The 14,768-nt window shown below is 57.5% G+C and overlaps 1 protein-coding gene across 1 annotated transcript in view; it reads right to left on the reverse strand.

Moving 5' to 3' along the window:
- The window catches only part of RBFOX3 (RNA binding fox-1 homolog 3), a 131,289-nt gene that overhangs the window by 104,494 nt on the left and 12,027 nt on the right, over positions 1-14,768 (reverse strand). The gene's annotated exons all lie outside the window — the stretch shown is intronic.

A 14,768-nucleotide genomic window follows, 5' to 3' on the forward strand; every position in this document is an offset into this window, starting at 1 on the left:
CCCCACAGCCCCAGGGATCCCCTCAGTCCCAGCATCGTCCCCCAGTCAGGGCAGCCAGTCCTGGAATCTCCTCCACAAGGCAACAGAGGCACTCAGTACCAGGGAGAGACACCGGACAATGAACAACACCCCCACAACCTCCCCCATGGCTCTCAGGTGCCCAAAGGATGTCCAGCCCCCTCCTCACGACTGTGCCTAGAGAGGGGAGGTTTGCAGCAAGTTCAGCTCTGACCCAGCCCCAGCAGCTCGAGCCTGGATCTGCCAGAGCTTCACCTGCCAGCGCCTGTCCCACCAGAGGGCCGGGGGCACGGTGCCAGCTGGAGCTCTCCCCAGAGAGCCGCCAAAACACCGGGCACCTGCACCGCAGTGGAGAAGGGGGGATGACACGGCAAGACCCGGGGTTGTTTTTTTGGCAAGTGTCAGATGCCCTGACCCAAAAAACCCAAAGCGGAACGTGCAGTCCCAGCGAGGCACAGAACAGACACGCTCAGACTGCAAAGAACTGTGGGAGGAGCAGGGAGAGCCAGGCTGATGGGTTCTGCAATAATGCTTTTTTAAATATAATTTCCGATAGATTTTATAGCTAAGTTATGTAACATAATGAGCAAATCTACAATGCAATTGCCACTGCACATTAACAGCGAAATCCTGAGCCTCTATTACACTAACAAACTTATTAAATCAGTGAACATTGCGCTGCATCAGTCAATTATTGAAACAATGCCAAGATCGGGAGAACAATCTGATACCCATTACAGGGAGCAGGGATGTGACCGGGGCTGCCCGCAGCGCCGCGTGCTTTGGAGCATTCCAGGTATTTATGGCACCGATGGACACTTCACCTGCCGGCATTCCCTGCCCCAGGGAGGGAACGAGCCCGAAGCCAGCCCTGTGCCCAGAGCCCAGGTGCCTGCTCGGAGCAGGAGGAGGATGGGGAAGCGCCCCTGGTCCCGCTGCTGGGATTGCCCTGATGGAGCTCGGGGACAGAACTCACCCTGCAAAGAGGCAAAGCCCTTGGAACAGCGAGGGACACACGGCAGCGGGTGCTGCCGAGCTCTCGGACACCGCTGTCCCCTCCCCGGCACCGCCTCGGGCCCCACGGCTGCACTGATCCCCAGCCACAGCCTCATCCCTGGGCTGCCTGCCCCCAGCCCCTTCCCACAGCATCCCTGGAGCAGCAGGTGGGTACGGAAGGGTCGGGATTCAGCCGTCACTCGGGCTGAGCTCATCCCTGGCTCCAGGACTGCGGCCACACGCTGCCACACAGATTTCCAGGGCAGGGCACTGCTCCAGCACCACGATGGGCCATGAGAAGCCTGGCAGGGGTTTGGCCCTGCAGGCTCCCAGCTCTCACATCCCCTTCCCTGTGAAATCCCATCAACACCAACGTGCCATCCTCGGGAGACCGACAAATGGGAAATAAGGTGAGCTTGGGGAAACCTGGGAAGATGTCCATGCAAACACCTCAGCAGAGTGTGCCTTGCACCTCGGTGAAGTGATTTGACACAGCACTAATTATGCAAATTAATCATCGGTAAATTAGATCCTTGGTTATTTATTTATTTTGCCCAGCAGGAGCAGCACCCGGAGAGAGGAGCAGCTCCATTCTGGCTGGGAAGGAATGTTTGGTAACATGTTGCATGATCTGGCCTCCCCACATTCCTGCTCAGATGAAATTTGGAATTGATTTGCTGGTATCACACCGCTCCCAGCCCTCAATATGTCATGGCAGCTAATGAACCGTGCCAGGGACACATTTATAACCCACTATTAGCTGCTTCCTTCGCAAAGAGATTTTTTTTCCCCCCTCTTTGCTCTGATGCTCTAAAACTTGCAAAAACAAACCAGACATCACACACACAGAAAAAAACCCAATCTCCAGCACACCAAAATCACCACAGCAAACATGTCTCCTGAAAGTCAACTGCTTGTGTGATTCCCATCTTCCCTCTTGGACCCAGCTCTCAAACAGCTACAGAAAATCACCCAAAACACCACTGATTTTCCCCTGGGTTCCTTCCCAGCCCCTGCTCCCTCCGGGCAGAGCAGCTCCGAGCAGACCAGAGAGGAAGAGGCTTCCACACCCCGCTCCCTCCTCCCCACAGCAGCAGCTGGAGCTGGGATCTCGCTCCAAAGGAGGAGCAGGGAGGTGATGCTGGGGACAGAACTGGAAAGGCCCAGGAAGGCAGCGGAATTCCCCTTCACTCCAGCACACATCGCGACGGCAGCGACAACTCTATCGGGGGAACAAGAGCTAATTAAATTTACTGGGATCATTGAAGAAGAAATTATTTAATATTCTGCATGGAATTTAATATCTGAAAGCATGAATGGCCCTGTTTCATCAGAGATCTGTTCCTTCCAAACATTCAACTTTCCTGTTCGGAGGCAGCCGTGCCGCCGAGGGACAGGCAGGGCCGGGGTAGGACCTGCCAGCGGGAGCCAGGGAGAAACAAACAGCGGGAGAGCGGAGCGGTGCCGCATCCTCGGGCGCTCCCGACGGAGCAGCAGCTCTGCCATGCAGGGAGAGCAGCCTCCCGAGGGGCTCTGCTGGCTCCTCTGAGGGAGGATCCTCCCGTCACCATCCACCGGAGCTCCCACGCGGAGCTGAGCGCGCACGTCCCGCGGGGCTCTCGGCTGGTGACCTGCCACAGCCCCTGTGCTCCTCCATCCAACGGGGCTGGGTTGGGCACACCAGCATCCAGGAATTTCCCACAGGGAACCTTCACCTCGGCTGTGCTGGATCGGCCCTGAGCACCTTCTGCACTGCAGGAGGAGCCCGGCACTGAGCTCTCTCCCCACCAGCTGCAGGATGTGCCATTCCCCAGTGCTGGCAGGTCCCCTGTGACTGTCCCAGGGCTGGCCACACATCCTTGGCATAAAACCAGCATCTCTCTGGTGCAGCAAGAGCCACCAGGGCTGGGCTCCCCCAGGGACGTGCCAGCCTTGTGCTGGAGACCCCCAGCTCCAGCCCCTCGGCTTCACTGTCTCCCTCTCTCCGCCCTGGCAACATCTCCTTCCCCTCACACATAGAAGGGATGATAAGTAGTGATAACTTTGCTTCTGTATTTGTGTCCCCAAAACTTGCAGCTAATTCCTGTAGCTGCCAGCATGGAGGCACTAATACCTCTGTGAAAGACAAAGCAATTATTTCTAAACATAGCTTGTTCCTTGCATTGTCACCACCCAAACCACCCAACCCCTGGGCCGCTCTCAGCATCTTCCTCTAACTAGCAGGGGAGGAAAGAAAAGATTTTTTTTTCCTCAAAAAACACATCCCTGCTCCTCCCCAGGTGACAGAGACACCAGTGCCTGACCCAGACAGAGGCACATCCGCTGTGCTCCAGTGTCTCCAGCTGGATGGAGACACCGTGTCTGCCGCAGGACCCTCTGCAGCACCAGACCTTGTTATCCTGTGGGTCTGCTCTTGAGACACTAAAACGAGCCATAAAATGACGAGTGAAGTGAAATGAGGGATGTAAGAAGCAGGGAGAATGTAAATGGTGGCACTGGCACAAGCACAGCGCCCACAAAGCGCCTGTCCCCACGCCTCAGCACCGGGGAGGGGACACAGCTCGTGCACGGCTGTCCTGGGGACCCCTGCCCCTCCCTCAGTGCCCACCCTATGGAGCTGTGAGGGGTTCAGAGCCCTTGGCCAAGACACGGTACCCCCAGACCCGTGAGCAGCCTGGGCTGGGCAGGCACAGGGAAGAGCTGCAGAGTTAATGAGCAGGCACAGGCTCCCCAGCGAGGGCTGGAAGCAGGCGGTACCTGGAGGCAGCACACCTGGGTGACCTACATACCTCCACTGATGGAATGTTCAGTGTGCTGTCCAAGGGCTGGGCACCGAGAACCTGCTGGCTCTGGCACAGAATGGAAGCTCTGCCTCCAGCCCTCCCGGCCTCAGCTCTCACAGGGGTTTATGGGAGCAGGGGAGAGCAGGAGCAGCACCCCTGCTCTGGGATTTTGGCCAGAGGCTCACCCAGCTCCCAAAGCAAGGGGCTCACAGCCCTGGGCAGGGCACTGGGATCCTGCTTTGGCTGCTTCCCGTTCCATCCCAGTGGTGTCCTCCGCATCCCGCCCTGCCCAGAGCTGCCTCCATCCCCAGCTGCCACATGGGCAAGTGCCTGGGGTGCTCCGGAGCCACCCAGCACGAGCTGGGCCCGGCGATGGAAGCGGCTCTGGGTGTGTCACACCTGCAGCTCCCAGGGGAGGGGACCCCGCAACACCCCTGAGCCCCCACTGGGGACCCTCCCTGTGAACGGCCCTTAGAAATATTGCCATAACGCTTCATAGTCAACCTGCGGTACCACAGCCAGTAATTAACAGCTACATTTTAATTAAACATCGATTAGCAACTAATTAGTCTAATGATTAGTCACCTGAAGGAGACAAAGCAAAATATTGGGGCTGCCAAGATAGGAGCAGGAGAAGACAAATGATGAAAGATGAGAGGCAGCCGAAATTCTTCCTCTGCTTCCCTCTGGGCCACACATTTCCTCATGGTTTGGTCCTTTACAGATGAAGTTTCGAGGTGAATTTTCCTAATTGTGGCAATTCTGTCAGAGTCTCAAGTGAGTGGTGGGGAGGAGACTGAGTTATTTCATCTTTCCCACCATGTCTCAGGTTGTTAATGTAGCTAAAGAGCCTCTCCCAGCCCGGGGAGACTCAGTGTCACCGTAACAAAGTCAAGTTTTGTGCCTGCAGAGTCCCGAGGAGATCCCTGTGCAGTGCAGAAGCCTCTGGGGAGCAGCAGCGTGTCCTTGGCACCCCTCAGACCCCTCCAGCTCCCCTGGCTGGGGGACTGCGGCGACCAAAGCCTCAGGCCTCCACTGGCAGGGCTGAGGGACATTGAACACCTCACACATGTCCTGGCACTGGGATTGGTACAATCAGTGGGGACGGGTCAGGGGGAGGCAGCTGAGTGGACACTGACACCTTCTTCCTCCTCCTCCTCCTCCTCCTCCTCCTCCTCCTCCTCCTCCTCCTCCTCCTCCTCCTCCTCGTGCTGGGAAGCCCCCAGAGCTCCTACACCAGCATGTCTGCTCTGGGCAGAAGGGCCAGGGCTGGGCTGTCTGCAGGCACTGCTGCTGCTGGGCACGGCCACGCTGTGGACTGGGAACAGCTGGGAACAGCTGGGAACAGCTGGGAGATGTCCTGGGAAGAGCCCCCAGTCTCCCTGTCCTGCCCACGCTGAGCCAGGACACCCAGCTCCACCCGGCTCCTACACTGGAGCCTCCCCCAGCTGGGGCACGGGGCTCTGGCAGCAGAGGGGCAGCAGCTCCGGCTGCGGCTCTTCCATGCTTCTACAAAGCAATCTGCTCCTTGGGCTCCTCTGTTCCTCCCTCTTATGCAACTGCACAAAATGTAGAGGAAAACAATCCCCTGGATGCTAATTTATCTGAGGAGCTCGAGCAGCTTTGCACAAGGCAGCAGTTCCAGCAGGATAAAAACAAAGGGAACAGCCATGTCTGAAAGGCTGCTCCTGAAATCTGCCCTGCCTTCTGTGATCCCACCCTGCCCAGCTCCCCACAGGGGTCCCTGCCCACCTTCCTGCTTCCCACATCCATCCCTGCATCCCCGCCTGCATCTCTGCCTCCTGCTGCTTCCTGCATCCATCCCTGCGGCTCGTCCCCACCCCTGCCTGCATCCCACTCTGGGCAGGGCTCTGGCTCTGCTCACCCACTCAGAGCAGCGAGCTGGGGGTGGTGGGATCCAGCATCAAACCACGCACCTGCCCTGGGGCTGGGCTGCTCGGAGCTGCCAATCCCCAGGGACGCGTGGGGAGATCCCAGCCCGTGCCCCCACACACAGCCCCTCACTGCCAGCCTCCCCTGGCATGGGGACCTCTGACAATTACAGGTTCCATGGTGCAAACCAAGGATTTTAGAGCGGCCCAGGCAGGGGATTGATTTCTTGTTTTGTTTTAAGTGCAGCTAATGTAATAGGTAATTTATTTAAATTGATAGCACAGACAGGAACTACGTTTTTCTCTCCTCTGAAAGGATTCTGCTGTGTTGGGTGATCCAGGTGAACTGCAGAGCTGGGCTGAGGGCCCTGACACCTCCCAAAAGCTGCCTTGATCAGCTTGTCATATTTTTCAATTCATTACATCCATTCCAGCAAACAACCACTATGGATTTTTTTGTTACAACAGCTCTCTCTGTGTTAGCTGTGTGTGAGCTGGTACCTGCCTTAACCACTTTCAGTAAAGCTTTTCCCCCAGGAAGGGGTCAGGGACCCCCACAGCCCCCCAGCTGACCAGGGAGAGGGGCTGAGGGGTCCCCCAGGCAGACAGCCCAGCCCAGATCCTCATCCTGCTGCCCGAGCCTGGTCCTGGCTGGGACCTGGAGCTCCTCTGGGATGCTCAGAGCCACTGGCCATGGGCACAGCAGAGGGGAGGGAGCACCCCTGGACTGTGAGGGTGGCTCTAACACCTTTGGGAGCCACTTTTAGTGCTCTCCACGAGACCCCTGGCTGTGCTGAGCCCCAAGCAGCACGTCCCCACCACAACCCCATGAATGAGTAAATCACTGTAGCTCTGTGCCCAGCTCTTCTGACCCATCCTGATGAGAACCTTCCCCTCGCTGTCTCCAAGTCATGGGGTGTGGGGACACATCCTGCAGGCAACAGAGCCCCGGGGAAGTGAACAGGGCTCTGGGAGGGCTGCAAGGTCCCCCAGGAAGTCCTGCAAGGTGTGTCTGAGAGCCCAGTGAGAGGCACTAAACAGGGAAGGAGCAGGGGGCTCAGGTGGGGGTGGAGGCTCCTTGGCACCTCCATCAGTGCCCAGGCCCTGCATCCCCAGCGATCCCAGAGCCTCCCCAGCCCCCGGGAGGAGCCAGCCCAGGGCCCCTGGTGACAGGTTTTCAGCTGAAGCTGCTCAGTGTCTCCTGGCAGCTGCAGGTGATCCCAGCGCTGCCACTGCGGCTGCACCGAGCTCGCTGCGGATCTGATTACGCGATAAGGAACATCAGAAATGCAACTTGTTGCCGACTTCCCAGAGTAATTAATTTCATCTGTATTGAACAAATGACATAATTTGAGGATTTCTGGGTTATGGATTAAGTAAAGACCAGATGAGAGCATCCTCATTGGCTCGGAGATTAATTAACAGTGTGAAGTGAAGCGAGCTCGCTCCTCTCCCCCGGCTGCTGCAGTTTGAATCCAGCTGCCCTGCGCTGTCCTGCCGTGGGAAGCAGCACCTCCATCCATCGGGGCAGCTCCGGCCAGAGCTCCTTCCCACACCGGGACACTGGGGAATGCCAAGGAACAAAGCCCCACTTCCTCAAGGCTTCCTGCTGCCCTTCCTGGGGGAGCACTCCGTGATCCATCTCCTCCTCCTGGAGCACAGCCTCAGGCCAAAGATCTCCCCACACACACCTTCAGCTTCACTGAAGCTTTTCTGTGTGGGGCCAGGCAAACTGGGCTCGGTGCAGCTTTTATTCATGAGCCAGGCGTTAATTTAATGTGCCTTGCAATGCAGGATCTTTGATCCAGAGCAGCACCTAATTAATTATTTTCCCCTTCCTCTGTACCATCCCCTCACGGAGCGCTGAGGCCCCGAATGGAAAAGCTCCCTTCCAATGACTCTGCATAATGAGATGGATTTGGACTCCAGCAAATTTGTTCAGTTTTATGGAGTATTATATGAAAATGCTGTGAAATTAAGTTCTGTCTTTGCTATCACGCCATGGCCATCAGAGCGCTTTTATGTGCGGCGCTGAGACTCAAAGATGGGAACGGGAGTCCTTGCTGGAGTAATGTGGCAACCAGGGAGAGGGAGGAGCCGTGCAATGAGGATGACATGGTGCAGGGTTAGACTGGGAGATAATGAAGCAAACAAGAAAGGGATGCAGATGAAGAGGGCTGCAAGCAAAGAACCTGGAACTGGAGCGGCGGCAGGCAGGAGGCTCCGGCAGTGGGGAGGATGGGGAGGACAGGGAGGGTTTCCTTCCTCCTGTTTTCCCTCTAAAGCGCTCCAGGAGCCACACTCGTGACACGAGAAGGCAAATTCCACCATCCTGGGGGACACAGAAGACTCCCCAAGGGGAGCTGACTCTTGTCCAGCACACCTCTGTCTGGCCTGTCTCCTGCCTCCCCAGCAGCTCCTTTCCTGAGCCAGCTCCCTCCCTGCCTGCTGATCCCCTCCTGTTCCTTCTCTCTCCTCATCTCTTCCCACCCCCAGCCTTCCGCCCCCTCCTCTTCTCATCAGCCCTGCTCCCCTGCATCTACCCCAGAGCGAGCTATTTTTTCCCTTGGCAACTTTATAACCCGTCTCCTTGCCTGACAGCAATTAAGTAGATGCTTCGCTTCCAATCCCATGGCCCATAAACATTGGGAAAAGCAAACGTTATAAAGAAGCAAACAATCAGATGTGCACACAGATGTGCACACACGTGTACAGGCAGACGGGGACAAACGGGGGACACGGGGAGAAGCTGGGGGGGACGGCTGAGCCCCTTCTTTGTGCAGTCTGGAGTCCTCACACAGGCTGCAGACCCCAAAAAGCACAGCACAGGGGAGAGGAGAAGGGAAGGAGAGCAGCACCATCCATCCCTTCAGCTCCCTGGCCCCAGGGCTGCCTTTCACACTGCTCCCCCTCGCAGCTCCAGCACTCAGAGAGAAGTAAAATGGCCAAAAAACACACACACACACAAAAAAAATAAAATAGAAAGAGGCAGCTCACTCCCCCACTGTGATGGATGGGATTTTTTGGTGCCTGACAGGCCTTGAGCCTCTGGGGACCAGCACTGATAAATCACACCTTTCAGTTTGCCGTGAACATCTTCACTTTCCCAGCGGAAAGCACGGCCCCAGGGGCACAGCGGGGACCCCCGGCCACCCCCCGAGGTCCCCTCCCCTCCTGCCTGTGCTGGACAGACTCCTGCGCTCCCCAATGCCCAGCACAGCTGGCTCTCACCGGGGGCTGTGCCGGAACACTCAGCACATCAGCAGCTCCAGCCCGAGTGCTGCAGCCACGGCCCCGCAGGGACACAGGGGCTGGGCAATACTGGCACGGAGCTTGGCAAACACAGCTTGGATAAAATCAGCTCCTCCCCGGAGGAGTTGAAGCACAAACTAAAAAGAAACCGGTTAGCGAGAGAGTACAAAATCCAGGCGATTCCTGCGGAGCTCTGGACGTGGCTGTGAATCCAACGGCCACAACTGTATCCCCAAGCTATCAAGAGAAAAATCAAGATGTGGACAGAACTAGATTGGTCATAGGTGAAAAACAGCTCAATTATTTCTAGTGCCAGAACCACAGAAGGGCACTTCCCTCCGTTCCTGATCCACAACCTCCCACTAATTAGCAGAGCTCGCAGAGAGAAAAACGCTCCGAGCTCCAGAAGGAGCCGCAGCGAGAGGTGCCACACACACCTGAGCTGGAACAGAGCTCCAGCACCACCCCGGCACAATCCCGAGGGGCTGGGCGGGATCGGGCCGGCTCAGGGAGGTGACACAGGAGGGTTCTGCCCCCTGGCAGAGCAGTCAGGCTCCATGGTGATGAGGACTGTCCTGCCTCTGGACACCTGGATGGCCAGGCGGCCAGCCTGATGTCCTTCCCCATGCAGATGCCATGGCACAGGGTAACAGCCTGCAGGAGCGGAGCACTTGAGGAGGAAACAGAGATCCTTGAGGTTGGAATCAAGAATTCCTGATCCCGGAGAGGCACTGAGTGGGATGGAGGAGCAGGGCTGACCTGTGAGAGCAGAGCTCTGAGCAGAATCGAGCACGGTGCACTCTCGGTGGGGCTGGGTGGAGGACAGAGATAATCACAGGCATTTGCTCCCCAGGCTTTCCACTCTGCTCTTTGCAGGGATCTTTTAAAACTACCAATGCATTAAACTAAAAAAAAAAGTTACCAGGAAGCCCTGTCCCCTCCCTGCCAAAGTTCGGAACATGCTGTCATCAAGAAAAATGATGCTGGCAAGAGAGAAACCCGCTGGGGTTGCTGGCAATTTCCCAGGCTCCAGCCCCGATGAGTGTTTATCAATAATTTCAGGATCTGGCTGTCGCAGGCGCTGACGGGAGCGCGGGCAGGGACAGCGGGCAGCGAGTGGCAGCCGCGGGAAGGGAAATCAATTAACGGCTCGGCAGGAACGGGGATTTGCCGGCATCACGGGGAAAGGGGCCGCTCGCTCGGCTGGAACACGGAACGCTTAAATGCTGCTCTGTGACACGGAGGCAGGTCCCGAGCCGGGGTGACCACGGCCAGCCCAGCCCCAGGCAGAGCCAGGGATGCTCAGAGCCGGGTCCCGTGGGAGAGGGAATGACGGAGCAGCAGCGCTGTGTGTGCTCAGCTGCATCAGGCTGGCCCTGGCTGCAGGTCACAGCTCCCAGCTCCATCCCTGCAGGTCACAGCTCCCAGCTCCATCCCTGCAGGTCACAGCTCCCAGCTCCATCCTTCGGGTCACAGCTCCCAGCTCCATCCCTGCAGGTCACAGCTCCCAGCTCCATCCTTCGGGTCACAGCTCCCAGCTCCATCCCTGCAGGTCACAGCTCCCAGCTCCATCCCTGCAGGTCACAGCTCCCAGCTCCATCCCTGCAGGTCACAGCTCCCAGCTCCATCCCTGCAGGTCACAGCTCCCAGCTCCATCCCTGCAGGTCACAGCTCTTGCCCCCCGGAGCCTCACCCCCCTCACAGGGAAGTTTAATCTAACACCTAACCCAAATCTGCTCTCTTTCAGCTCAAAACCACTCCCCCTTGTCAGACGAAGACAGAAGCAAAAGCCCAAGCACCACAAGCCTTTGCCCAGCACGGCAGGGACCCGCTGAGCCTCTCCAGATGGGATGGCTCCAGGGGGCTCCTAAAGTTCCACATCCCCTTCTTTAGGACGAGCCCATCGTGCTGCCCACAGGAGGATGTGTCTCTTGGCACCCCGTGTCCCAGGCTGCCCTCCCCAGAACCAGCCAGTTCCCTGCTGGAGGGAATTTTCTTTCAAGCATTTGTCCCTGTGGGGAGCAGACTCGGTGCTCATTCCTGCACTCTCTGCCACGCTTCAGCTGTCCCTTCCAAAAGGAACATTTTAAATTAATATTAATACTCTGCATCATGTCAGACCTTCTCCTGCATTTCTGCTCTCTCCCGGAGCACCTTCCCTGCCTGTCCCACCCCAGCAGTGAGGTGATTCCACAGGCAGGGCGGGAGCTGCCGGGTGTTCCTGAGTTCTGCTGGGGCTGTAATGGGTTGGTGACGCTGTTACATTCACGAGTGTTTCAGGAGAAAGAAAAAGGCTACTGGTGTTCATATGCTCTTGCTGTATTATTTAAGAGAAGCCATTTGAGAACACAGGAGAAGCAGAGTCTGCTCCCAAAAGGAGGGAAAATAATGGAGGGGAATATTTGCAAAAAGCTCAGTTAAGTAAATATTTTATGCCAAATAATGTTACGGCTTTTGAATGATGCATGCAACAGAGTTGAAAGGAGGTGAGGCAGGGAGCGAGGAGCACGTGGTGAGCAGGGAGGTGTCGCTGAGGGGAGAACGAGGTGCCTTGGGCAGCGCCTCTCACCCTGGCAGGGCTGTGCCGCTTGCAGGAACCGCACGGGAGAAAAGCAGCCCTGCATGGGAGCAAAGAACGGGCAGAGAGCAGGCAGAGGCACTGCCCCGGCCCAGGGGGAAGGGACAGGCAGGGAGAGCAGGAGAGAGGGCAGGAGAGCAGGGCACGGAGGAGGAGTTTCTCTGGGCAGAGGAATTCTCCTCCCGGCAGGCGCAGGGTGAGCAGCTGGCATGAGGGAAGCACAGAGAGGAGTAAAATACCATTAAGTGTAATAAGAAATGTACTTAATCAATGAGCTCTGCAGCTGAGGATCAATGAGGGGCAGACACAGCCATTAGCTAAGAAAGCTGAGGAAGAGCCGCAGGCCCAGATGGAGCGGTCGATGCCAGGATTAACCAAGCTGTCCCAGGTGGAGAGCAGAGCCAGGCTGCAGCCACAAGGCTGGCCCTGCCCTGCTCCACAGGGCTCAGACGTCACCAAGGAGCAGAAAGAGGAGCCCAGGCTGCTGAGGAGCCTCAGGCTGAACCCTGGGAATCACCACAAGTATTCAATAGCAGAGACCAGGGAATGGGACCAGACCCCCCTCATCACCACCCAAGGACATCACTTGGCTGCAGAGAGCAAGAGACAGAGTTTTCCTCCCTGCTCTCATCCTTTTGTCTCTCTCCTCACCTTGGGTGCTGGCCAGATCCCTCCCCAAGGACCCCACCTGTGAGGAGCTGGCTCAGCCTGGAGCAGCTCACGCTCCCGAGGAGGGGCTGCCCCAGCCCGGGGAAGCAGAGCTGCTGCCGAGTCAGGGCTTGGCCAGCCCCAGCCTTGAGCGGTGCCCGGGTGTCCCCCGAGCCTGGAGCCACCCGGCTGAGTCCCCGCACGGCTTCCTCAACAGAGAGGCTTGATTTTCAACCCATGAGCAAATTTAGCACTGGGGAAGGCAGACAGCAAGTGGGTACAGCCTCTGGGGCTCTGACAACGCTGCCAGTGACTCAACCTTGGAGAGGAGACCCTCCCTGGGCTCCCGACCCTTCCCTGCAGGGGCTGGGGGACGGGGCCATTTCGGGGGTCTCTCCAGTCTCCCCCACGCTGGACAGTGAGTCCAGCCCCGCAGACAGATGTGCCGGGACCCCACGGCTCCCGCATGGGCTCCCGCAGGCACCAAGGCAGCAGCTGCTCGGGGCAAGCCTCAAACTCCTGCCTGCTGCTACCGGCAGCCGGGTCCCGCCCGAAGAGCCCCCCGCAGCACTCAAAGCTTCTTTTCCCACCTCCTTCCTCTTTTCCAGCCCTTCCAAGCAGCTTGGCTGGAGCCCCTTCCTCCCTCCATCTGCCTCAGAGCTCGGGCCAAGTCCGGGGCTGCTCCTGGTTCCGCACAAGAGCCCGTGAGCGCTGCTCGGTGCCTCCCATCCCCAGCAGCCCCACGGGCTCCCCTTCGGTCCCCCCAGAGCCCGCAGCTGCAGCAGCAGCCTTTAAGCACACGGTGCTGGCACAGAGGTTTTGGTAACGCTGCTGAGCTCAGGCTGCCCTCGGTGCTGAGCGGCCGCCTGCCCCAGCACTGCCCCAGGGAGCTGCAGGGCTGCCCACGGGGTGCTGAGCACATCACTCTTCCAAAGGCTGGAAACAGGCTGGGACACCAGGCACGACAGTTCCACTGCCAGGAGGTTTCTCTGGGCTCGTGTTCTCTATTTTTAGCCCCTTCATCAGTCTCCACAGAGCTAATTGGTGCACAAGTGCAGGATGGACAGTGCCAGCCCCCCAGGCCTTTGCAGGGACAGGGCTGACAGCTTGTGCAGCCCTTGGAGCTCCTTCCCCGTTCTCAGGAGTGTTTCCAAGGATGCAGGATTGGTGCTGCCAGCACGGAGCTGCTGCTCCAGAGGATGCTGAGCAGGGACATGGTGGGCCCAGAGCAGCCATGGCCCCTTGGGCACATCCCCACACAAAACCAGAGCCTGGGGCGTTGTTAGTGCAAAGTCAGCCCTTTTATAGCTGGAGCTTGCAGTGTCCCCAGGCAGTGTGGCCAAAGGTGGTGTTCTTTATCTGTGCCTCATGCCCCTCAGATACCGATATCAAAATGTGCCTTGAAACACTCCTGACATCAAATATTCCTCGGAGATTAGTGCAGTGCTTCCTCTTGGCTCGTCTCTTCACTCCCGGAGGAGCCGATGAACACGATACGTTATCAGGACCTTCCCCGCTCTGTTAGCACAGGCACAGGCACTTGGTGACTCACCTCAGAACAGCACACTGAATATTTAGGACTTTCCCTGAGCTTGGTAAGCGATAACATCTTTATCATGAGCCCTTTAAACCCTCAGTGCTGCCAGGAGGCTCTGTCCTCACTGAAGGACAACATCGAACCCAGGGCAGCATGTAAGGAATAGATAAAAAATAGTTCCTTGAGTAAACATCAGTGCTGGGCTGGGAGAGGGGTGCTGGGCTGGCAGGGAAGGTGCTGGGCTGGCAGGGAAGGTGCTGGGCTGGCAGAGGCACACTGAGCTGAGGGAGTGGAACACTGGGTGCAGACACAAGTGCTGGGGTGCCAGCACCCGCTCCGTGCCCTCCGTTAGCAGAGAGCTGGCCCGGGGCTTGGGCCACAGGGCTGGGGGCTCAGGGAGGGATCCACCCCAGCATTTCTACTGCCTGCAAATGCCTAAGGCTGTGCTCCCAGCTGGTGCCAGCCCTGAGGTCCCTGGTGGGATCACTTGGACCTCTCACAGTGTCCTTGCAAGGTTATCCCATGTCACACTGGGGAAATGCCCACGCTGGGAGAGACAACAACACCCCCCTGACAAATCAGCCCAGATGGGAATGGTCAGGGCTACAGAGAGGCTGTCATTCTATCCAGGAAGAACAAACCCATGTGCCTAAGACTCATCTACCCAGCTCAGTCTTGGGGAGAAACATCAAGGAATGACCCCAGACATGGCTGGGAAAACCAGGTGGAGACAGCTCTGCTTGGTGAGGAGAGGGTGGCAGGCAATGGGGAAGCAAAGCACCAAGGAGTAAATCTGCAACTGAGCAGAGGGAGATCAGCAAAGACATAGAGGTTGTGAGTTCAGAGCCCAGGGAACCAAGGCAACCTCTGTTACATAACTCTACAAAAGCCTTAAACTCAGTTTTTTCTGAGAAATGAGTCGTCAGCAATGATTAAACCCCAGAGAAGCCATAAAGCAGCAGATATTGATAGGATGGGGTGTTGATACAGCAAAGCTCAGCAGTGCACGGGCGGATGAGGGTCACCCATGGTGAGCAGCAGAGAGCAGTGGGAGCTGGGCTGAT

Source organism: Pseudopodoces humilis, chromosome 21 (assembly GCF_049639895.1).
Source record: "Pseudopodoces humilis isolate 2021_Gansu_Grassland_sample_001 chromosome 21, ASM4963989v1, whole genome shotgun sequence".
Lineage (NCBI taxonomy): Eukaryota > Metazoa > Chordata > Aves > Passeriformes > Paridae > Pseudopodoces > Pseudopodoces humilis.